The sequence below is a fragment of the Ambystoma mexicanum genome, chromosome 7q (genome assembly GCF_040938575.1).
Source record: "Ambystoma mexicanum isolate Mex_15411 chromosome 7q, UKY_AmexF1_1, whole genome shotgun sequence".
NCBI lineage: Eukaryota > Metazoa > Chordata > Amphibia > Caudata > Ambystomatidae > Ambystoma > Ambystoma mexicanum.
Genome location: NC_090941.1, coordinates 165,954,981 through 165,979,743, shown reverse-complemented (window position 1 = coordinate 165,979,743; position 24,763 = coordinate 165,954,981).

The window sequence follows — 24,763 nt, the reverse complement described above, 5'->3', positions numbered from 1 at the left end:
GGTTTGTTGGTGAGGAGATCCATATCTGGCTGTGACCAGTGGGTGGTCCCTACCTCATTCTGAAGCCTGATGCTAAGTCATGCCCATGATGCGGCCACAGCCGGTCATCGGGGGTTTCATACGACATTAGAAATCTTGCAAGAGGTTACATTCTGGCCACACATGGGGCAGGACCTCGACCAATACTTGAAGTGGTGTCTTGTGTGTGCACAATTTCAGCCAACATCACTCACACACCATGCTCCCCTCCAAAAGAGGGGTATGACACTGCTTTGGTCAGATTTTCTAGCCGATTTCATCGGGCGCATGATTCGCTCCTCTAGGGGGAACAAGTACATGTTCACCATAACATGCTTGTTTACTAAATGGGTGGAATGTCTCCCGGCCCCAAATTGCAAGGGCAGAAACAGCAGCTGCCTTGATGATCAATCACATCTTCTCACGTTTTGGACTACCACAAATGATTGAGTCAGACCGAGGTAGTCACTTCACCAGCGAATTTATGACAAAGATGTGGGCGATACTTGGGGCAAAAAAGAAATTACACATTGCATATCGTCGGTCCTCTAGTGGTGGAGTTGAGAGGTACAATAAAACTATTGTGAGCATATTAAAAAAGCTGTGGCAGACTCTGGGCCAAGTTGGAATATTCGATTACCCCTTGTCCTGATGGCCATCAGATCTACCCCTTTTTCTCCAACAAAAATCTCTCCATTTGAGCTGATGACTGGACGAAGGATGGTGCTACTCCAGCTTCTGCTCTATAGAACCCACAAGCAGACCTTGATAAATGCCTCCACAACTCATGGGTACGTTGAGAATCTGAGAAAAGACCTTCAACATGCTTTTGCGTATGCTCAGAGGAATCTAGAAAGATCTGCAGACAGTATGAAGATCCACTATGATCTCAAGACAACTAAAAAGGAATATCCAGTAGGAGACAGGGTCTACTTGTACAATTTCCAAAGGAACCAAGCCAAAGACCACAAATTCCTGCTAAGCTGGCAGGGTCCTTTTGGAATTGTGGACAGAATCTCACCATTCACCTACAGAATCTGCATCCCCAAGGGAAATTTGACAGAAGGGGAAAACAAGTGGGTCCACATAAACCAGCTAAAGAGTTGCCATCCCAGGCATACTTTGCGGCAAATAGAAGAGCCTACCTGAAACCCAGAGGGGGAAAATCCAGATTACAATTTCATTGATCACATGCAAGGAAATTGGTAAATTATCATTGGATATATGCATAGGAATATTGTCAATTGTTATTAAATGCATGCATCTATCCCACTGCTGAAATCCTCCGGGGAACAGTAGTGGGAACATTTTCATAACCGTGCTATGACTTGTTTTCTAGTACTGGAACAAAATCCACCAAATCACCAAGGCTGACCTCCTCGGGGACCTGGAGGAAAAAGCCAAGAGATCCAGAGTGTCGCCCCACACAGAACCGGCGAGGAGAGCGTGTTGCATCAATCACTGACGGGAGAAGCAACCGGATTTCTTCACATGGACAGAAGGAAAAATCCCACGTGCATGACTTCCCCATGACTGGAAATCATGCTGAAGTCGTGGGGGGATTTGTGGGATATTTTTACCCATGCCGATGCACCCCACTGCACCCCTTTGCCAATGGGGGAAAGAAACAACCAAAAATGGATGTGTGCACCAAATATTCAAAACTGCACATGGTTCATAAATCACAAAAGGCTGCACACCCCTGCCACACACAGTCAAAGTAGGTGTCAAAACAGAACTCACTGCAGGACAATGCCAGTGGGTGCTGTTACATGTTCCATGAAGCAAGGCACAGAAGTGGGCTAAACACTGAAAATGCCTTGAAAACGCAGCTTTCCCAATCAATTGCACCCTTCAAAGTGCTGTTTTGGTGCTAAATACAGTCATTTTCCAAGTGAACTATTGAAATGAAAAGTGTGCTGAAACGACAAATCATCAAGTGCAGTCAGAGAAAACTGGACCTCACCGACTGACAGCAGCTAAGAAATGTATTTTATGAAACACCAGTCCAGCAACAGTTTGTTTTCAGTTCCAGGGGAAAATGTGGATAAAAGTGGCAACATATCAATTTCAGCTGTGCAGAGAAGACTCCAAGCATAAGCATAATACTTATTTCCAGATTGCAGACAATTTCCAGCACTTAAAGACAGAATAATGCCGAGTTGAATGTGTGTGTGCTGCATAAGAAAAGTAGATGTAAAACCCCAGTTTAAATGTGTTTCTTTTCCCTGAAGTAATAGCAAAATGTGCCTATTTAACAGCATGTTTGTGAAAGGCTTAATTCTTTTAAATGTCCAAATCCCTTATAAACTGTGCTTATTTTTATATGTTTTAAATGAAAGACCTTAAAGTGAATTTTAAAGTAACCCAGTTTGGAGTTAAGTAAATACTTAATTCTGACTTGACAGTGCCCAGCCTGGGAAGGATGACACTTCAGTTAACACTCACCTTGCTACAGGAAACCGTAATGGATGCTGGAGGTTCCCGCATATTGACAACAAAGAGTTTAGAAGACTTTCGTCTCTAGGCTGAGCCAAGGACAATGGCAGGCTGCCTACTGATCTTTACAGGGGAGCTTCCCTCTCTACGAAGAGCACACACCTCCCTGATCAAAAGAATGTGACAGCTGTTGCCTGTTGAAAGGAAAGTTACAAAGAAAAATAAAACTGCCTAGAACTTTTGGTGTTTAAATACTTATTTGTGATTAATTTTGAAACTCTTTAACTTTGAAACCTGAAGGAAGACAAATCTAAAAATTGGTAGATGTTAATTAAATTTTAGGCCCTTGCTTGGACGACATTAATGAACCCTATACTACCTAAGGAACCAAAGTTACAGGAAAACCCTAATTGTAGCAAAACTATTAATGCTGCAGGTCTGATATTGTATACCAATGCCCTAGTGATAATCGACCAGATATGTACTGAAGTAGAAATGATTAGTCCAAATGGTTATGATTAAAATTGATAAAACTCCACAGAATGACAAAGACAGCTCTCACAGAGATGGGGATTGAATGTAAAGATAACCCATCAAATATGTAATGTATATACCCAATTTTATTAGGGGGCATAATTTTTGAAATGTACATTTGTGCAAAAGTTAAGTTTTGGTCAAAATCAATGTGGGAGTTCCTAAATCCCATCATAAAGATGACAGCTTTGTTCTGACTGCCAACCAGAACAAGGCAAGTGCCTTTGGCTACTCACAGCCGTGGGGGTGTGGTTTGAAATGCTGCCCATACCATAAACTTTGTGATGTCATTTGGTAGGATAAATATAGGAACTTCACCACACATAGGGCCTCATCACGACTTTGGCGGTAACGCCGGCGGTATTAGCCCTACTGCCGAACTCCCCAGCGCTAATAGCGCCGGATCACGAGTTTGGTGGTAATGTAATTCCCCATTCCCCATTGAGCCCATTCGGGAATGCCCCATTCCCCATTGAGCTCAATGGGGAAAATCCATGCTCTTACCACCAGAGGATTTCACGCCGGGGGTAATAGCTTGAATTTTCAGCGGATTTCCCCCCAGCTCAGAGCTAGGGTGAAATCTGCCAAAGTCCTGATTTGGCAGACCCTTAAATCCGGCGGTAATAGCGCGACCGCCGGATTTAAGGGTAACTGCCAAAGTCGTGATGAGGCCCATAAATACTGCTTCCTGACCACATCCTGATTTCTGCACAGCGCTTTGTTCCAGAACTCTTCATCTTGCAGCTGATTCCAGACTTCTTTGCAGAATCCAGGCCTCAGCATTGCTGAAATCTTTTTAGCTAGGCCCAAATTTAACCATCCCAAACTTAAGGTAATTTATTTCTGATCCAGTCTGGCTTGCTACCATTCACGCTTGCCTGCTGAAACTCACCATCACGCTAATCTACCGTGTCCAGTGACCAGAAGGGCCAATCCATTCCAAATCCAGTTGAGGTGCCTGTAGTCCAATTGACCAGAACCGCCCAGCTGACCGATTCCTCCAGAAGTGCCCTGCTGCTGGTAGACCCGATCCGATGACCTGAACCCTGATGGTCCAATCTGAATTACAGTGGACTGTAAGTATCAACAGGAAGAATAGTAATTCATAGTATATTTACCTTGTCCTATCCTAATCTCAACTTATCCCATCTTTAACTCCAGAACCCTAATATTGTCAGAACCATTATTGTGCTGATTTTTCCCATTTTGTGTCATTAAACCATAACCCATTAGTTATTTGGAGCTAAATAAAGTAATTCCCATTCAGAACGGAAACCAGAGTATCACACGTGAAGAGTTACAAGTGGTCATGAGCAACTGTGGAGATTCACGTGTGGAATTCTCTTTTTCATAGTCATTAATATAGTGTAATAAAGCCAATCTGTCATTTTTAAAACCGAATTTCTGCTTTTCTCTGCTTTATTTTTTTTCAAAAACGCCTCTCACTAAAACGTCCATAACTTCTTCAATTTTGCTTATTTGACCCATTTTTTATCAAAAATTGCATAGGGAAATTTTGCAGCAAATTTATATTTAGCTAATGTTTCCCACGTGTCTTTTTCCTATTCAAAGTATTTTGACACTCCCATTCTGATCTAAAGTGTGTACTGTTGTTTATCTTGTAGCTCATTTTTGTTAGGACCTGTTTAGTGTTGCTCTCATAAGAATTTCTATCAATTTAAACATTTTTGCCCACTTTTCATTGTGTCACAAAGCCATTTTCACCTGTCATTTTAAAATTGTCAATTTTCAAAAATGGTTTTCTCTTGTTTGGGGAGGAAAGATTGCATTCAAACTCTAGACATTATCTTTCCTTCCTGAATACCTGCTGCTTACTGACATCTGTGTAGGGTTTGTCATTTGGACCTTAAGAACTTTGCAGGGGAAATATTAACCTAAACACTATCTGTTCACAACCAAAACTGTTCTTTTTCCTGTGTTTTCTATTCTACATTACTGTAAGTGAATTTAATTGCTTTACTTATTTTCTGTATTGTATTGTCACCGCTTGGTGATTGATGCTCCATCCAAGGTAGTGGCCATGTAGTTATGGTTAAGTGGGTGGCTTATAACTTCGCTCTCCCTGGACGGATCCTCACCAAACTTTGCAAAAAAAGTATTTGGGTCACTCTGAATTATTTTGCAAAGTTTGGTGAGGATTCGTCCAGGGGGGGCAAAGTTATTGGGGGGGGTCCCAAAACTTTTTTTTTCCCATAGACATAATGGGAAAAAGCTTTGCTCACGCCTACAGCCCAAACCGCTGGACGGATTTACACCAAATTAGCGGCAGGAGCAGCGGCTTGGTCCCGAAAGCATGCTTTGCTTTATTTGATGTAAATCCGTCCAGTAGTTTTTAACAAAAATGACAAAAATGTAAGTGAAAAAAATTAGTGATATCTGTGTTCGCTTTGCGGACACACTTCCCTGTTCGCTCCGCAGACAGGACGGTGATTGGGCAAGCAGCTTGCGTGATGTCCGCGGACATCTGACGTGCTCTCTCATTGGATGCGTGAAAGCGTGCAGTGCGTCTGGCTTCAGAGACGCCCGCCATCTTTGTTCCTCGCATGAGAGGCTTTGTATCCCGCCTGCACAGTAAGTCCCCCACCCCCGCTCATGCCCGTGTCTGTCTCCTGTTCCTCCCACCCCCCGCTCATGTCCGTGTGTCTTTCTCCCTCCCACCCACCGCCGGCTCATGTCCGTGTGTCTTTCTCCCTCTTGCCAACCCCCGCTCATGTCCGTGTGTCTTTCTCCCTCCCGCCCACCCCCCGCTCATGTCCGTGTGTCTTTCGACCTCCCGCCCACCCCCCGCTCATGCCCCGCTCGTGCCCCGCTCGTCTCTCCCAACCGCCCACCCCCCGCTCTTGCCCCATGTGTCTCTCCCACCCCGTGTGTCTCTACCACCCGCTGCTCATGTCTGTATGTTTCTCCCCACCCGCCGCCCGCTCATGTCCGTGTGTCTCTCCCCACCCGCCACCCACCCCCCGCTCATGCCCTATGTGTCTCTCCCGCCCACCCCCGCTCATGTCCGTGTGTCTCTCCCCACCCGCTGCCCACCCCCCACTCATGTCCCGTGTGTCTCTCTCCCTCCCCCCACCCCCGCTCATGCCCCGTGTGTCTCTCTCCCTCCCCCCACCCCCGCTCATGCCCCGTGTGTCTCTTCCCCTCCCGCCCACCCCCCGCTCATGCCCCATGTGTCTCTCTCTCCTTCCCCCCACCCCCCACTCATGCCCCGTGTGTCTCTCTCCCTCCCCCCACCCATGCCCCGTGTGTCTCTCCCCCTCCCATCCACCCCCTGCTCATGCCCCGTGTGTCTCTCCCCCTCCTGCCCACCCACCGCTCATGCCCCGCGTGTCTCTCCCCTTCCCCCACCCCCCGCTCATGCCTCGTGTGTCTGTCTCCCTACCCCCCACCCCCGCTCTTGCCCCGTGTGTCTGTCTCCCTCCCCCCCACCCCCGCTCTTGCCCCGTGTGTCTTTCCCCCTCCCGCCCACACCCGCTCTTGCCCCGTGTCTCTTTCCCCCTCCCGCCCCCTCCCGCCCACCCCCGATCTTGGCCCGTGTCTCTTTCCCCCTCCCGCCCACCCCCGCTCTTGCCCCGTGTCTCTTTCCCCCGACCGCCCACCCCCGCTCTTGCCCCGTGTCTCTTTCCCCCGACCGCCCACCCCCGCTCTTGCCCCGTGTCTCTTTCCCCCTCCCTCCCACCCCCGCTCTTGCACCGTGTCTCTTTCCCCCTCCCGCCCACCCCCGCTCTTGCCCCATGTCTCTTTCCCCCTCCCGCCCACCCCCGCTCTTGCCCCGTGTCTATTTCCCCCTCCCGCCCACCCCCGATCTTGGCCCGTGTCTCTTTCCCCCTCCTGCCCACCCCCGCTCTTGGCCCGTGTCTCTTTCCCCCTCCCGCCCACCCCCGCTCTTGGCCCGTGTCTCTTTCCCCCTCCCACCCACCCCCGCTCTTGCCCCGTGTCTCTTTCCCCCTCCTGCCCACCCCCGCTCTTGCCCCGAGTCTCTTTCCCCCTCCCGCCCCCCCCAGATCTTGGCCCGTGACTCTTTCCCCCTCCCGCCCACCCCCGCACTTGCCCCATGTCTCTTTCCCCCTCCCGCCCACCCCCGCTCTTGCCCCGTGTCTCTTTCCCCCTCCCGCCCACCCCCGCTCTTGTCCCGTGTCTCTTTCCCCCTCCAGCCCACCCCCGCTCTTGCCCCGTGTCTTTCTCCCTGCCGCCCACCCCCGCTCTTGCCCCGTGTCTTTCTCCCTCCCGCCCACCCCCGCTCTTGTCCCGTGTCTTTCACCCTCCCGCCCACCCCCGCTCTTGCCCCGTGTCTTTCACCCTCCCGCCCACCCCCGCTCTTGCCCCGTGTCTTTCACCCTCCCGCCCACCCCTGCTCATGCCCCTTGTGTCTATCACCCTCCCGCCCACCCCCGCTCATGCCCCTTGTGTCTATCACCCTCCCGCCCACCCCCGCTCATGCCCCTTGTGTTTATCACCCTCCCGCCCACCCCCGCTCATGCCCCTTGTGTCTCTCCCCCTCCCGCCCACCCCTGCTCATGCCCCTTGTGTCTCTCTCATTCCCACCCACCCCCAGCTCATGCCCCGTGTGTCTCTCTCCCTCCCGCCCAGCCCCCGCTCATGCCCCGTGTGTCTCTCTCCCCTTCCCCCACCCCCCGCTCATGCCCCATGTTTGTCTTCTGTTCCCACCGCTCATGCCCCGTGTCTGTCTCCTGTTCTCTCCACACCCCGCTCATGCCCCATGTCTCTCTCCTGTTGCCCCCCACCCCCGCTCATGCCCCGTGTCTGTCTCCTGTTGCCCCCCACGCCCCGCTCATGCCCCGTGTCTGTCTCCTGTTGCCCCCCACCCCCGTTTCATGCCCCGTGTCTGTCTCCTGTTCTCCCCACCCCCCGCTCATGCTTCGTGTCTGTCTCCTGTTCCCCCCCACCTCCTGCTGATGCCCCGTGTCTGTCTCCTGTTACCCTCACCCCCCGCTCATGCCCCGTGTCTGTCTCCTGTTGCCCCCCACCCCCTGCTCCTGCCCTGTGTCTCTCTCCTGTTGCCCCCCACCACCCGCTCATGCCCTGTGTCTGTCTCCTGTTCCCCCCACCCCCCGCTCATGCCCCGTGTCTGTCTCCTGTTCCCCCCACCCCCCGCTCATGCCCCGTGTCTGTCTTCTGTACACCCCCACCCCCGCTCATGCTAGTGTCTGTCTCCTGTACCCCCCCACCCCCCCGCTCATGCCCCTGTCTGTCTCCTGTTGCCCCCTCTGCTCATGCCCCGTGTCTGTCTCCTGTTCCCCCCACCCGCTCATGTCCCGTGTCTCTCTCCTGTTGCCCCCCACCCCCCGCTCATGCCCCGTGTCTGTTTCCTGTACCCCCCAGTCCCCCCTCATGCCCTGTGTCTCTCTCCTGTTGCCCCCCACCCCCTGCTCATGCCCCGTGTCTGTCTCCTGTACCCGCCCACCCCCCGCTCATGCCCCATGTCTCTCTCCTGTTGCCCCCCACTACCCCGCACATGCCCCGTGTCTGTCTTCTGTACCCCCCACCCCACGCTCATGCCCCGTGTCTGTCTCCTGTTCCCCCCACCCCCGCTCATGCCCCATGTCTGTCTCCTCTTGCTCCCACCCATGCCCGTGTCTGTCTCCTGTACCCCCCACTCCGCGCTCATGCCCGTGTCTCTCTCCTGTTGCCCCCCACACCCCCCTCATGCCCCGTGTCTGTCTCCTGTTGCCCCCCACCCCCTCGCTCATGCCCCGTGTCTGTCTCCTGTTCTCCCCACCCCCCGCTCATGCCCCGTGTCTGTCTCCTGTTCCTCCCACCCCCGCTCATGCCCTGTGTCTGTCTCCTGTTGCCCCTCACCCCCGCTCATGCCCCGTGTCTGTCTCCTGTTCTCTCCACCCCCCGCTCATGCTCCGTGTCAGTCTCCTGTTCCCCCCACCCCCGCTCATGCCCCGTGTCTGTCTCCTGTTGCCCCCCACCCCCCGCTCATGCCCCGTGTCTGTCTCCTGTTGCCCCCCACCCCCACGCTCATGCCCCATGTCTCTCTCCTGTTGCCCCCCACTACCCCGCACATGCCCCGTGTCTGTCTTCTGTACCCCCCACCCCACGCTCATGCCCCGTGTCTGTCTCCTGTTCCCCCCACCCCCGCTCATGCCCCATGTCTGTCTCCTCTTGCTCCCACCCATGCCCGTGTCTGTCTCCTGTACCCCCCCACTCCGCGCTCATGCCCGTGTCTCTCTCCTGTTGCCCCCCACACCCCCGCTCATGCCCCGTGTCTGTCTCCTGTTGCCCCCCACCCCCTCGCTCATGCCCCGTGTCTGTCTCCTGTTCTCCTCACCCCCCGCTCATGCCCCGTGTCTGTCTCCTGTTCCTCCCACCCCCGCTCATGCCCTCTGTCTCCTGTTGCCCCTCACCCCCGCTCATGCCCCGTGTCTGTCTCCTGTTCTCCCCACCCCCCGCTCATGCTCCGTGTCAGTCTCCTGTTCCCCCCCGCCCCCCGCTCATGCCCCGTGTCTGTCTCCTGTTGCCCCCCACCCCCCGCTCATGCCCCGTGTCTGTCTCCTGTTGCCCCCCACCCCCCGCTCATGCCCTGTGTCTCTCTCCTGTTGCCCCCCACTCCCTGCTCATGCCCCGTGTCTGTCTTCTGTACCCCCCAACCCCCCGCTCATGCTCGTGTCTGTCTCCTGTACCCCCCCAACCCTCGCTCAGGCCCCTGTCTGTCTCCTGTTGCCCCCACCCGCTCATGTCCCGTGTCTCTCTCCTGTTGCCCCCCGCTCATGCCCCGTGTCTGTCTCCTGTTGCCCCCCACCCCCCGCTCATGCCCCGTGTCTCTCTCCTGTTGCCCCCCACCCCCTGCTCATGCCCCGTGTCTGTCTTCTGTACCCCCCCACCCCCCGCTCACCCTCATCCCCCCGCTCATGCCCCTGTCTGTCTCCTGTTGCCCCCCCTGCTCATGCCCCGTGTCTGTCTCCTGTTCCCCCCACCCGCTCATGTCCCGTGTCTCTCTCCTGTTGCCCCCCACACCCCTGCTCATGCCCCGTGTCTGTCTCCTGTTGCCCCCCACCCCCTCGCTCATGCCCCGTGTCTGTCTCCTGTTCTCCCCACCCCCCGCTCATGCCCCGTGTCTGTCTGCTGTTGCCCCCCACCCCCTCGCTCATGCCCCGTGTCTGTCTCCTGTTCTCCCCACCCCCCGCTCATGCCCCGTGTCTGTCTCCTGTTCCTCCAACCCCCGCTCATGCCCTGTGTCTGTCTCCTGTTGCCCCTCACCCCCGCTCATGCCCCGTGTCTGTCTCCTGTTCTCCCCACCCCCCACTCATGCTCCGTGTCTGTCTCCTGTTCCCCCCCGCCCCCCGCTCATGCCCCGTGTCTGTCTCCTGTTGCCCCCCACCCCCCGCTCATGCCCCGTGTCTGTCTCCTGTTGCCCCCCACCCCCACGCTCATGCCCCGTGTCTGTCTCCTGTTGCCCCCCACCCCCCGCTCATGCCCTGTGTCTCTCTCCTGTTGCCCCCCACCCCCTGCTCATGCCCCGTGTCTGTCTTCTGTACCCCCCCACCCCCCGCTCATGCTCATGTCTGTCTCCTGTACCCCCCCAACCCCCGCTCATGCCCCTGTCTGTCTCCTGTTGCCCCCCTGCTCATGCCCCGTGTCTGTCTCCTGTTCCCCCACCCGCTCATGTCCCGTGTCTCTCTCCTGTTCCTCCAACCCCCGCTCATGCCCTGTGTCTGTCTCCTGTTGCCCCTCACCCCCGCTCATGCCCCGTGTCTGTCTCCTGTTCTCCCCACCCCCCACTCATGCTCCGTGTCTGTCTCCTGTTCCCCCCCGCCCCCCGCTCATGCCCCGTGTCTGTCTCCTGTTGCCCCCCACCCCCCGCTCATGCCCCGTGTCTGTCTCCTGTTGCCCCCCACCCCCCGCTCATGCCCCGTGTCTCTCTCCTGTTGCCCCCCACCCCCTGCTCATGCCCCGTGTCTGTCTTCTGTACCCCCCCACCCCCCGCTCACCCCCACCCCCCGCTCATGCCCCTGTCTGTCTCCTGTTGCCCCCCCTGCTCATGCCCCGTATCTGTCTCCTGTTCCCCCCACCCGCTCATGTCCCGTGTCTCTCTCCTGTTGCCCCCCACACCGCCGCTCATGCCCCGTGTCTGTCTCCTGTTGCCCCCCACCCCCTCGCTCATGCCCCGTGTCTGTCTCCTGTTCTCCCCACCCCCCGCTCATGCCCCGTGTCTGTCTCCTGTTCCTCCTACCCCCACTCATGCCTTGTGTCTGTCTCCTGTTGCCCCCCACCCCCACTCATGCCCCGTGTCTGTCTCCTGTTCTCCCCACCCCCGCTCATGCTCCGTGTCTGTCTCCTGTTCCCCCCAACACCCGCTCATGCCCCGTGTCTGTCTCCTGTTGCCCCCCCCACCCGCTCATGTCCCGTGTCTCTCTCCTGTTGCCCCCCACAACCCCGCTCATGCCCCGTGTCTGTCTCCTGTTGCCCCCCACCCCCTCACTCATGCCCCGTGTCTGTCTCCTGTTCTCCCCACCCCCCGCTCATGCCCCGTGGGTGGCTGTCTCCTGTTCCTCCCACCCCCGCTCATGCCCTGTGTCTGTCTCCTGTTGCCCCCCACCCCCGCTCTTGCCCCGTGTCTTTCTCCCTGCCGCCCACCCCCGCTCTTGCCCCGTGTCTTTCTCCCTCCCGCCCACCCCCGCTCTTGCCCCGTGTCTTTCTCCCTCCCGCCCACCCCCGCTCTTGCCCCGTGTCTTTCACCCTCCCGCCCACCCCCGCTCTTGCCCCGTGTCTTTCACCCTCCCGCCCACCCCCGCTCTTGCCCCGTGTCTTTCACCCTCCCGCCCACCCCTGCTCATGCCCCTTGTGTCTATCACCCTCCCGCCCACCCCCGCTCATGCCCCTTGTGTCTATCACCCTCCCGCCCACCCCCGCTCATGCCCCTTGTGCCTATCACCCTCCCGCCCACCCGCGCTCATGCCCCTTGTGTCTCTCCCCCTCCCGCCCACCCCTGCTCATGCCCCTTGTGTCTCTCTCATTCCCGCCCACCCCCAGCTCATGCCCCGTGTGTCTCTCTCCCTCCCGCCCAGCCCCCGCTCATGCCCCGTGTGTCTCTCTCCCCTTCCCCCACCCCCCGCTCATGCCCCATGTCTGTCTTCTGTTCCCCCGCTCATGCCCCGTGTCTGTCTCCTGTTCTCTCCACACCCCGCTCATGCCCCATGTCTCTCTCCTGTTGCCCCCCACCCCCGCTCATGCCCCGTGTCTGTCTCCTGTTGCCCCCCACCCCCCGCTCATGCCCTGTGTCTGTCTCCTGTTGCCCCCCACCCCCCTTTCATGCCCCGTGTCTGTCTCCTGTTCTCCCCACCCCCCGCTCATGCTCCGTGTCTGTCTCCTGTTCCCCCCCACCCCCTGCTGATGCCCCGTGTCTGTCTCCTGTTGCCCTCACCCCCCGCTCATGCCCCGTGTCTGTCTCCTGTTGCCCCCCACCCCCCGCTCCTGCCCTGTGTCTCTCTCTCCTGTTGCCCCCCACCCCCCGCTCATGCCCTGTATCTGTCTCCTGTTCCCCCCACCCCCCGCTCATGCCCCGTGTCTGTCTCCTGTTCCCCCACCCCCCGCTCATGCCCCGTGTCTGTCTTCTGTACCCCCCCCACCCCCCGCTCATGCTCGTGTCTGTCTCCTGTACCACCCCACCCCCCCGCTCATGCCCCTGTCTGTCTCCTGTTGCCCCCCTGCTCATGCCCCGTGTCTGTCTCCTGTTCCCCCACCCGCTCATGTCCCGTGTCTCTCTCCTGTTGCCCCCCACCCCCCGCTCATGCCCCGTGTCTGTTTCCAGTACCCCCCCAGTTCCCCCTCATGCCCTGTGTCTCTCTCCTGTTGCCCCCCACCCCCTGCTCATGCCCCGTGTCTGTCTCCTGTACCCTCCCACCCCCCGCTCATGCCCCATGTCTCTCTCCTGTTGCCCCCCACTACCCTGCACATGCCCCGTGTCTGTCTTCTGTACCCCCCACCTCCCGCTCATGCCCCGTGTCTGTCTCCTGTTCCCCCCACCCCCGCTCATGCCCCATGTCTGTCTCCTCTTGCTCCCACCCATGCCCGTGTCTGTCTCCTGTACCCCCCCACTCCGCGCTCATGCCCGTGTCTCTCTCCTGTTGCCCCCCACACCCCCGCTCATGCCCCGTGTCTGTCTCCTGTTGCCCCCCAACCCCTCGCTCATGCCCCGTGTCTGTCTCCTGTTCTCCCCACCCCTCGCTCATGCCCCGTGTCTGTCTCCTGTTCCTCCCACCCCCGCTCATGCCCTGTGTCTGTCTCCTGTTGCCCCTCACCCCCGCTCATGCCCCGTGTCTGTCTCCTGTTCTCCCCACCCCCCGCTCATGCTCCGTGTCTGTCTCCTGTTCCCCCCCACCCCCCGCTCATGCCCCGTGTCTGTCTCCTGTTGCCCCCCACCCCCAGCTCATGCCCCGTGTCTGTCTCCTGTTGCCCCCCACCCCCAAGCTCATGCCCCGTGTCTGTCTCCTGTTGCCCCCCACCCCCTGCTCATGCCCTGTGTCTCTCTCCTGTTGCCCCCCACCCCCTGCTCATGCCCCGTGTCTGTCTTCTGTACCTCCCCACCCCCGCTCATGCTTGTGTCTGTCTCCTGTTCCCCCCACCCGCTCATGTCCCGTGTCTCTCTCCTGTTGCCCCCCGCTCATGCCCCGTGTCTGTCTCCTGTTGCCCCCCACCCCCCGCTCATGCCCCGTGTCTCTCTCCTGTTGCCCCCCACCCCCTGCTCATGCCCTGTGTCTGTCTTCTGTACCGAACCCCACCCCCCGCTCACCCCCACCCCCCCGCTCATGCCCCTGTCTGTCTCCTGTTGCCCCCCCTGCTCATGCCCCGTGTCTGTCTCCTGTTCCCCCACCCGCTCATGTCCCGTGTCTCTCTCCTGTTGCCCCCCACACCCCCGCTCATGCCCCGTGTCTGTCTCCTGTTGCCCCCCACCCCCTCGCTCATGCCCCGTGTCTGTCTCCTGTTCTCCCCACCCCCCGCTCATGCCCCGTGTCTGTCTCCTGTTGCCCCCCACCCCCTCGCTCATGCCCCGTGTCTGTCTCCTGTTCTCCCCACCCCCCGCTCATGCCCCGTGTCTGTCTCCTGTTCCTCCAACCCCCGCTCATGCCCTGTGTCTGTCTCCTGTTGCCCCTCACCCCCGCTCATGCCCCGTGTCTGTCTCCTGTTCTCCCCACCCCCTGCTCATGCTCTGTGTCTGTCTCCTGTTCCCCTCCGCCCCCCGCTCATGCCCCGTGTCTGTCTCCTGTTGCCCCCCACCCCCCGCTCATGCCCCGTGTCTGTCTCCTGTTGCCCCCCACCCCCCGCTCATGCCCTGTGTCTCTCTCCTGTTGCCCCCCACCCCCTGCTCATGCCCCGTGTCTGTCTTATGTACCCCCCCATCCCCCGCTCATGCTCGTGTCTGTCTCCTGTACCCCCCCAACCCCCGCTCATGCCCCTGTCTGTCTCCTGTTCCCCCCACCCGCTCATGTCCCGTGTCTCTCTCCTGTTGCCCCCCGCTCATGCCCCGTGTCTGTCTCCTGTTGCCCCCCACCCCCCGCTCATGCCCCGTGTCTCTCTCCTGTTGCCCCCCACCCCCTGCTCATGCCCCGTGTCTGTCTTCTGTACCCCTCCACCCCCCGTTCACCCCCACCCCCCGCTCATGCCCCTGTCTGTCTCCTGTTGCCCCCCCTGCTCATGCCCCGTGTCTGTCTCCTGTTCCCCCCACCCGCTCATGTCCCGTGTCTCTCTCCTGTTGCCCCCCACACCCCTGCTCATGCCCCGTGTCTGTCTCCTGTTGCCCCCCACCCCCTCGCTCATGCCCCGTGTCTGTCTCCTGTTCTCCCCACCCCCCGCTCATGCCCCGTGTCTGTCTCCTGTTCCTCCTACCCCCACTCATGCCCTGTGTCTGTCTCCTGTTGCCCCCCACCCCCACTCATGCCCCGTGTCTGTCTCCTGTTCTCCCCACCCCCCGCTCATGCTCTGTGTCTGTCTCCTGGTTACCGCCCCCGCTCATGCCCCGTGTCTGTCTCCTGTTGCCCCCCCACCCGCTCATGTCCCGTGTCTCTCTCCTGTTGCCCCCCACAACCCCGCTCATGCCCCGTGTCTGTCTCCTGTTGCCCTCCACCCCCTCGCTCATGCCCCGTGTCTGTCTCCTGTTCTCCCCACCCCCCGCTCATGCCCCGTGGGTGGCTGTCTCCTGTCCTCCCACCCCCGCTCATGCCCTGTGTCTGTCTCCTGTTGCCCCCCACCCCCGCTCATGCCCCATGTCTGTCTCCTGTTGCCCCCCAACCCCCGCTCATGCCATGTGTCTGTCTCCTGTTGCCCCCACCCCCTGCTCATGCCCTTGTCTGTCTCTGTTGTTCCCCCACCCCCGCTCATGCCCCGTGTCTGTCTCTGTTGTTCCCCCACCCCCGCTCATGCCCCGTGTCTGTCTTCTGTTCCCCCCACCCCCCGCTCATGCCCCGTGTCTCTCTCCTGTTGCCCCCCGCTCATGCCCCGTGTCTGTCTCCTGTTGCCCCCACCCCCCGCTCATTCCCCGTGTCTGTCTCCTGTTCTCCCCACCCCCGCTCATGCCCCGTATCTGTCTCCTGTTCCCCCCATCCCCCGCTCATGCCCCGTGTCTGTCTCCTGTTCTCCCCACCCCCCGCTCATGCCCCCTGTCTGTCTCCTGTTCTCCCCACCCCCGCTCATGCCCCGTGTCTCTCTCCTGTTGACCCCACCCCCTGCTCATGCCCCGTGTCTGTCTCCTGTTGCCCCTCATCCCCCGCTCATGCCCTGTGTCTCCCTCGTGTTCCCCCCACCCCGCTCATGCCCCGTGTTTCCCTCGTGTTACCCCCCGCCCCCCGCTCATGCTCCGTGTCTCCCTCGTGTTCCCCCCACCACCCGCTCATGCCCCTTGTCTCTCTCCTTTCCTCCCCACCCCCGCTCATGTCCCGTATGTGCCCTGTACCCCCCGCTCATGCCCTGTGTCTTCCTCGTGTTCCTCCCCACCCCCTGCTCATACTTTGTGTCTCCCTCATGTTCCTCCCCACCCGCTGCTCATGCCCCGTGTCTCTCTCGTGTTCCCCCCACCACCGCTCATGCCCTGTGTTTCCTTCCTTTCCCCCCCCACCCCCTGCTCATGCCCCGTTTGTACCCTGTTCCCTCTCACCCCCCGCTCATGCCCATGTGTCTCCCCTGTGGCCCCCAACCCCGCTCATGCGCCGTTGTGTTCTTTATACACCCGCCTTCCCTTTCCATGGTGGCCATCTTGGTAAAAGATTTTCCTTCCTACACCAAGACGCCGCAGGCGTCCTGGCGTAGGAAGGAAAATCTTTTTGTTTTTTTTTACCACCCGGCATTCCCACTTTGAGGACATAAGATGTTAGTGGTCTTCATCTATTGAAAAGGATGTCATGGTCACGTTGTACTAATAAAAACCTTTAAAATTTAGTAAAAAAAAATGTTACAGGGACGTTATGGTTAAGTTGCACTAATAAAAACCTATGAAATTCAATGAAAAAACTTTGTTAAAGGGACGTTACGGTTACGGTTAAGTTGCGCTACTAAAAACCTATGAAATTCAGTGAAAAAACTTTGTTAAAGGGACGTTATGGTAAAGTTGCGCTACTAAAAACCTATGAAATTTAGTGAAAAAACTTTGTCAAAGGAACGTTATGGTTCCAAGTAAAACCGAAAAACCCTTGAAATTCGCCAGTTATGGTAAGCTAAGCAACCATAACTCGCACCACCACCGTGCACTGCTAAGACTAACACCCAGGACATCAAAGATGACATCACAAATGTCATTGATGACATCACTTATGACATCACATGTCTGGCTCACTCTTTTTTTCTTTTGCTGACATATCTAGGCCACATGGTTTTCTTCAGTAACAGTCAGAAACTAAACATTTTATTTTATTTGTAGACGTATCCTTCAAGTAGGTTCTTACAGTAATTCTGTTAGAGTCCAGTCACATCATATGAAACATATACATACGGGAAGACACAAGCTTGAAAGACAGCAATCCTTTTTGTGCATAAAGATAATCAATAGACTTATGAGCACTTTCTGATAGTTCTGTTTTTTTTTTTATGGCTGTACTTTCCCTGTGGGTCCAATCACATCAAGTGATACATATACATAGGGTGAATAGCAGCTTTGAAACAGAGCAATCATTTATTTGCATGAAAATAATCAGTTAAGTTATGAATTGTTTCTGCTACTACTTGTGCTTTTTTGCTAACTTCACTTTCCCTGTATATACCCATATTGGTATGTGTTCTTGTGTCTTTGTGTTTTGTCTATAGTAATGTTTTATTAGCTACGTATTACATATTTCACAGTACACAATTATCATTTCATTATTCAACATATTAACATTACGAATATTATACCTTCATCTTGTACACTGCACACCATGTTATGTTTCTGTATCGGTAGCTTAGTATACTAGATAGAACCCCATAATAGAATGCTATTTATATCAATGCATCGTTCAATGCACTAATTAGGGTATGATATTTATTGCAACGATCCTTGACACTTGTTTCGCAACATTATAATAAGAATCCCTTGTACACATATTTCATGAAAAGTACATACACATGTGATGTCATCAGTGATGTCATCAATGACATTTGTGATATCATCTTTGATGTCCTGGGTGTTAGTCTTAGCAGTGCACGGTGGTGGCGCGAGCTATGGTTGCTTAGCTTACCATAACTGGCGAATTTCAAGGGTTTTTCGGTTTTACTTGGAACCATAACGTTCCTTTGACAAAGTTTTTTCACTGAATTTCATAGGTTTTTAGTAGCACAACTTTACCATAACGTCCCTTTAACAAAGTTTTTTCACTGAATATATATATATATATATATATATATATATATATATATATATATATATATATATATATATGTATAAAAACGTATGTGTGATTTGAAATATTAATTAAATCAATACATATTTGCACTTACCAACTAGCCTGATTCCTGATCCAGTGTGACTTGGGGGGTATTTTGAGAAGGGTGTGATATGAGTGGTAAATCATTTAGAATATTGAACCTATAGACATAAGAAATAAGGATTTCATTGCACACTACATGCTAGGCGAGACCCGGGTGTGTGCCTGTTTGAAATCCTTAACAGATGAAAGTCTAAAATATTGATATATTGATTCTTAAAACTAAGATTACAGTTGTTCATCATGCATTAATTATGATATTCCTTATTTATATATATGCCATTGAAGGGTACTGTCGGAGCTCCCTTGACAAAGAATAGATGTCTATTCGAAATGCATTAGGTATTGTGAGAAACCTGAAGGTGTCTCACCCACTTGTCCCCGGGGATGTGTCATCCAGGAGGCCAGGACAAGGCCATCGCTTTTGGATCCAGTTCCTGGGGGTGGACCAGTGCAGGAAGATCACCTGAATGGGGTGTCTTCGGGGAGTGGAAGTGGGACATCGGATGGCGAGACGCGGTATCCTGTTCCTTATGCCTCCTTTATCTCATCATACCAGGTAGGATACTTAGGGATTTAACCCCCACCCCCTTTCTCACAGACAACCCACTGTCAAGGAAAATGGAGTAACACCAGAGCCATATATGTAGCATGTCCCAACACTATGGTCAGGCAGGGTCAAGCAATTCTCATCATTACACACTCCTGACTTCCAGCACACTTCCCCACAAAGAGAAAAGGCAGAGCACGAGAACACACTCTGAGCAAGGCAAAGCACATGACAAAGCAGCAGTTCCAAGATGGCAGTTTAATACAAGGCGAAGACCGAAAAGGAATACAAAGGATGTGCCTTTGATCTTTTCACCACAAGACCGTAACTTTTATGAGCTTTGGAGGATAGAAAACGTAAGACCTGGAATCAAAGCTGAAGACTCCTGCATTGTGTGTCGGAGGTACCCGGGCTCTCCCGCGTCGATAGTCAAGGTGGGGAGAAGCAGCAGCTGCCACTGTGGTACTGTCCTTGGCTCCTACAACAAAGAAAAGCCAGTGAAGGTAGTACAGCTGGTGAGTTGGGGAGACTGATACCAACCCAGGCTGCCAGAACCCAAGGTTGCAAGCGGCATCATTGTATGAAGGAATTTGTAGAGGACAGTGCATGAAGCATATGTGGCAAGTGATGCGAACATAATTAATGCACTTAATGAGTGACTGAACTTTGAAACAAAGATAGATACCTTAAACAGAGTAGTCCGGCACCACGTGCATGCTCATTCAAAAGTCTCTGTTAGGTATCCAAGCCCAAAGGAGACAAATGTAAAGAGAAAGAATTGTAAAATGAAGTGGTCCTGCAATGGGTCAAGCTAAACCTTGTGCACATTCAAAACTCTTCAATACTGAATTGAAATTGGTCCGAGCTCGGCTGACTAATTGTTTTTAAAAAGGAGATCTGAACCGGCTGAGGGGAATCAACAGAAAGGGGATCTGAGCCCGGCTGAGGGGGATCTGGTGTGAACCATATGTCACCCCAAATAATATCGTCTGAATATTGTGCTAAAGAGATCTGAGCTCGACTGAGGGGGATCAAGAGGGAACACACATTGTACTTAAGAGATCTGAGCCTGATTGAGGGGGATCCAGGTGAATAGTGAATCACCTAAAGTGAATACTTGTAGAAATCCAAAGAGGAAAATAAGTTATCATTTTAGTTTGATTGCATCAGGCCCTCTGAATGCAGAAACTTTGAGTAGTAAAAAGACTTGCATACAGAATGTCCACAGGTTATGATTGAACTGTAACCTCGTGCTAAATAAGTCAGAGACTGTGCTAAACTCGAGTGAACTGCCTTGTCCAGAGCTAAAAACGTGGGGAAGGGAGGCCAACAGCCTGAACATCCTGGCATATCATTGTGAACACTTCTTTCTTTTTGTTACATTATCCCCCACACTTTTTTTATTTAGATGTAAGGATTGGCAATACGCTTTTTTGTCTAGGCCCTTTTATTATGACAAGACACCCCTAGGACTGCGTTATTATTATTTGATGGTCATAGCTTGCTCCTATCTGTAGATTTAGGTTTAGATAGGTGTTTATCATACCCTGGTTGAAGTTCAATAAACACCCTTGAACTGTGGCCACTTGTGTCTGTCTTACTGTTGATACCATGCTTTCCTTACAGTATCCAAAAATACAAATGGATTTCTCCAATCCATACGTAGATGAACATAAGTGTTTAGAGTGAGTTAAGTAATTGTCTCAGTCATTTTGCTTTTACTATCCATTTGTATGAATAGGTGATACACAAATGAAAATGAATTTGTGCTTTATTAAATATTACACATTACCTGCACATCGATAGGGAATGTTTTTTTGAATTATTTTAATTTGTTCTACGAATGTATTTATTATTATTTTTTTAATTTGTTTAAATTGATAAGGGTTTTTTCCCCTAAGGAATGCATTTGGGCAACTCATTCGGCTAAATAAGCCCTTTAACTGTGATATTGTTATTGTTCTCCTGTTGAGCCAATGGAGACATCCATCTACACCTGAAGAGTGTTTAAGATATATTGGTCTTTGAGGAATTGTATGTTCTGCATTCTCACTTGAATCAATTTATCATGCATTCTTGCACACCTCACAAAGTCAGTGAGTGAGTCGGACCATTTATAGAAAACACACATACACAGAAACACACACACACACACACATACACACACACACACACACACACACTGTAAGATAATCACTGCTTGGCACTGTTCATCACTGTGGAGCTCCTTCAATGAACGATGGTGAACTTCTGATAATAGAACTAAACCAAATACAGAACTAATAATACTACTTTTATACAGCTGAATAAGTGTGGATACTTGACTGGTGCATGTAAGCGAGGTAGATTTTATTACCCGAAGAAGGACTGCAATGAAAAAAGGTACAGGAACCGCTTTGAACTCAATAAACAGTGCTCCTAAAAGACAATGGGGCTCATTATGACCCAGGCGTTAGAGGGTTAACAACGCTGGTAGAGCTGCCGGTGCCTTTATCCCTCTACCACCTCATTACGAGGTCTGCTCTCGGGTCCCACTAAGGACGTCTGGTAAAACCAGGCGTCCTTAGCAGGACCCGCTAGCAGACCAGGATGCTAACAACGGGCCTGTCATTAACGGGCCCGTTGTTAGCATCCTCCCGATTCCCATTGAGCCCTATTGGGGCTCAAATGGGAATGGGGATGTACCGGGTCTAGGTCCCGGGAAAGGGAATTACCGGGCCCTCCAAGGTCGGAATGGCCCAGTAATTCCCTATTCCTGGAACCCGGACCCGTTACCCAGTACGGGGGTAGCCATGACGCTAAAAGCAGCATGGCTACCTCCATACTCGTAATGAAGCCCAATAACACTTATTTGACTACAAAGATAGCTGTTAACATGGATTCCTAAACTCGGACCTGGAGGGGCAGAGGTTCAGAAGGCCAGCCTAGTTTCTTGGAACAGGCTAACCTCTGGACAAGCCAGACCAATCAGGGTAGCGATGGCGGCAGTCAAGACTAAGTCTCAAGAGGGGTGAGGGTGACTGAAAGAATTCAATGAGCACACAAAGCAAGGACACTTAAAAATTACTCCAGACAGGTGTTATATTAAAAATATAGACACATTTATTACAAGGCCTTTGTAACATCGACCATAGCAAAGAATCACAATAATACTAAAGTAAACCAACACATCACAATCAATACAATATATATACAAGACCGAGGGGTCTAAGGAGTTAGGAGCACGTAATTTGTAGACCACCTAGATGGGCAGGAAAACAGGCAGTGCAAGTAATCATTAGACCCAGTTCGACATCAGAAATACACCGAACTAGGAGGAAGTCCGAGCCCTACGAAGAGAGGAGCCTTATGCTCAAAAATACCTGCACGCGCTTGTGCCAATGGACAAAATAGGGTCTCTTCAAGGGTCTCAGGCAGTTCAGGAAGGTGAATGAAGCGATGAAGAACCAGTCCCCACTACTCAAGCAAGGCCTCCACTTCGGGGCAGAGGCAAGGTGAGGGTGCGGGATAGGGTCACTATTTCGCAACAGCGGTAGAAAAGAAATGGGCTCCTGCGCGAGGGGCCACCGGTTGGGGTATGGACTACTCACCGGTCTCCGACGCAGGCAGACCCAGACTTCGCCAGGTCAGTTCACATTGCTGGCAGGTTCGGATACGATAAACAGGACATCTCGACACCATGGAGATTCTGCCGTAGCAGGATGCAGGGTCAAGGGTGTCCAAAAGCAGCGAACATGCACAGGTTGTTACCACATCAGGGCAACTGGCAACCGCCTTTACTCTGGTCCGAGCGCACTCGTCTCACTTCAGACCTGGGAATGCCAAGTGTATGAAATTCGGTGTGAGGGTGCCGTGGACACAGAGCTAGCAGTGGGCCAAGTTTCAAGGGCTTCCACGAAACGGCGGTGGTGACAGAGCAAAACGTCCTGCATAAGCTGGTCAGCCCACTGGTTGGCCCAGGGACACTTCCGAAAAGGCTTACTTGCGGGGTTTGATGAATGTGCTGGGAATAATTGGTCCCACTATTCCAATGGGTCAAAGCGCCTTCGCAGACCTTCAAGGACGATCAGATGCAGAGGGGTCTCGCAGGACGACAGCGGCTCAGGGTGCTAAACCTTCAGCGGGTCAACAGCGGTTCCTCGACTCGGCTTCTTGTTGCAGGATACCTGGCTCCTCATCCCTCTTTCGGTGTGAACTCAGGAGATCGACATGGTAGTGGTGTTTTCAGCCTCCTCTTATCCAAAGTTCTCTTCGCGCCAAAACGGAGAGGACCCAATGGGAGATCTGCTCACAAACACTCACACCATACATGGACCTATCACGGACCACAGTGGTCCCAGGCATTCAGGACACTCCAGACTCTCTGGCACCCAAGATGTGTATTGGGAACTGACATCCCAGCCCACATCCTGGAGGCATACACACAAGGCATGCAGAAGCCCGCGAAAGCTTTGGGTTTCACGGGAAAGTGTATGACCAAATAAGGACTGACCCGGGTCGGCTCGACCTGGGGAAGGTGAAGGGGCAAGATGGCCAAAGGACAGGACAAAGAACCTCGTGGCATGGCCATTTTGGAGGCAGGCCACTTATTTGTGCCAAACGCGGTAAGTGCGGATAACATGGCGAAAAAGGGTTCAAAACATAAGAGAAACTATAGCTGCCACCTGTCCTGTCAGTGACACAATTGCACAGTTTATAATAAGTCCAGCGAGAGTTTCTAGGGCCTTTGGAATGACTAGAGACCCAAGAGCGTGGTAAAGTAAGTTACAGTGCACTCTTGTTTCATGTTGCACAAAAGCTGCAACATGAGGAAAGGACTAAGGGAAACGAAGTCTCCCAGTACTGACTGTCTTAAGGGCATGTCAGTTTCCCCATAAGAATCGAGCGAAAGCCCAGAGGAGTGCGGTGGAAGGCTACGCTTCTCTGGCAAAGTCTAGATCAGGGTGTAAAACATCAGCAAAAAGTTTGGGGGTTGACACATGGAGGGAAAATTACATACAATCATGAAATCTTTCCTAACAGTAGCCTGATAGAAAGTAATTAACTGGAATCCAGCCAATTGTATTGATGAACATCTTGGGAAACACATATATAGTAGACTGTGCGTTTAGCTACCATCTGCTAAAGGTAGCCTGTACTATATAAAGAATTGAGCAGCATGTTAGATCAAGTACATGCTATAACAGCATTTTAAATATGAGTATTTTGGAATTAATTGTACTGATAACACGGAAAATCCTCAATGCTCATTATTGATACTAGACACAATTCACCATTGCTTTGGAAATTATAAAGTAGCTGCTAAAACTGGATCCTGCATTATTTTTTTGGCAACATTTAAGGAGTCGACTTGCATTCTACAGATACCCACAAACAGGGGCAACAGGGGCAACACGCTGGTCTTGGAAGCAAGACCATGCAGAGCAACAGAGGTTTGAATCCCGGATCAGGTATGGTATTAGGTGCATTATAAAAAAACAATTAAATAAATAAACTGTCAAAACATGTTTCTTTTTCCTGCACAGCTGTGCTGAAAATAGTCAACATGTTTCAAAAGCCAGATGGTCCTGTGGGGAGTGGAGTAACTTTGCTGAAAATGTTGGTCAGGCCACGATATCTAAATTAAAAGGGCACCTGCCAAATGAGTGGGACAAAATGCCACAAAAATCTGATGGGGGAGGACAAACACCCTTGTCCCCTTGCAATTACACCAATGGCTGTGGGGTTGAAGAAAGGGGCAGGGGCCTTGAGGGGAGCATGATGCCCGTTGCCACGTGTTCACTGGGGCATGCTATAGGCCCTGTGTGTGATGGTTGCAGCAGACATTTTAAATATAAATCTTCAGATAAGTTTAACAGTTTGTGACACCTCCAACTATCAGAAATGCAGGTGATTAGAGAAATCCCAAACCAGTTTGTACGTGCCTGCGGGTTATAAGGACAACACGTTACATGAATTTGTGATATTGGTGAGGTTGTTAACCTTTTTGGGGTTTAAACGTGAGGAACGAAAAGAATGTGCTACGGCATTTCTCCGCACATGGCTTTGGATGTAGGTACTTATTAGTTCTGAAAGCCTAATGAAGGCTTTTAAAACTATGTATCTCTCTACTGGTTATCATCATGCTAATTGGGGCAATCATCCAATCTGTGCTCAAGCCAACTCAGGTAAAACACTTATTTAAAAAACAAACTATATATACTTAGTTTATTTAGAAATCCCCTTTTAGTGTAAGTAGAGCTTACATGGAATAGAGGTTCTCTCGATGATGAAGGAGTAATAAATA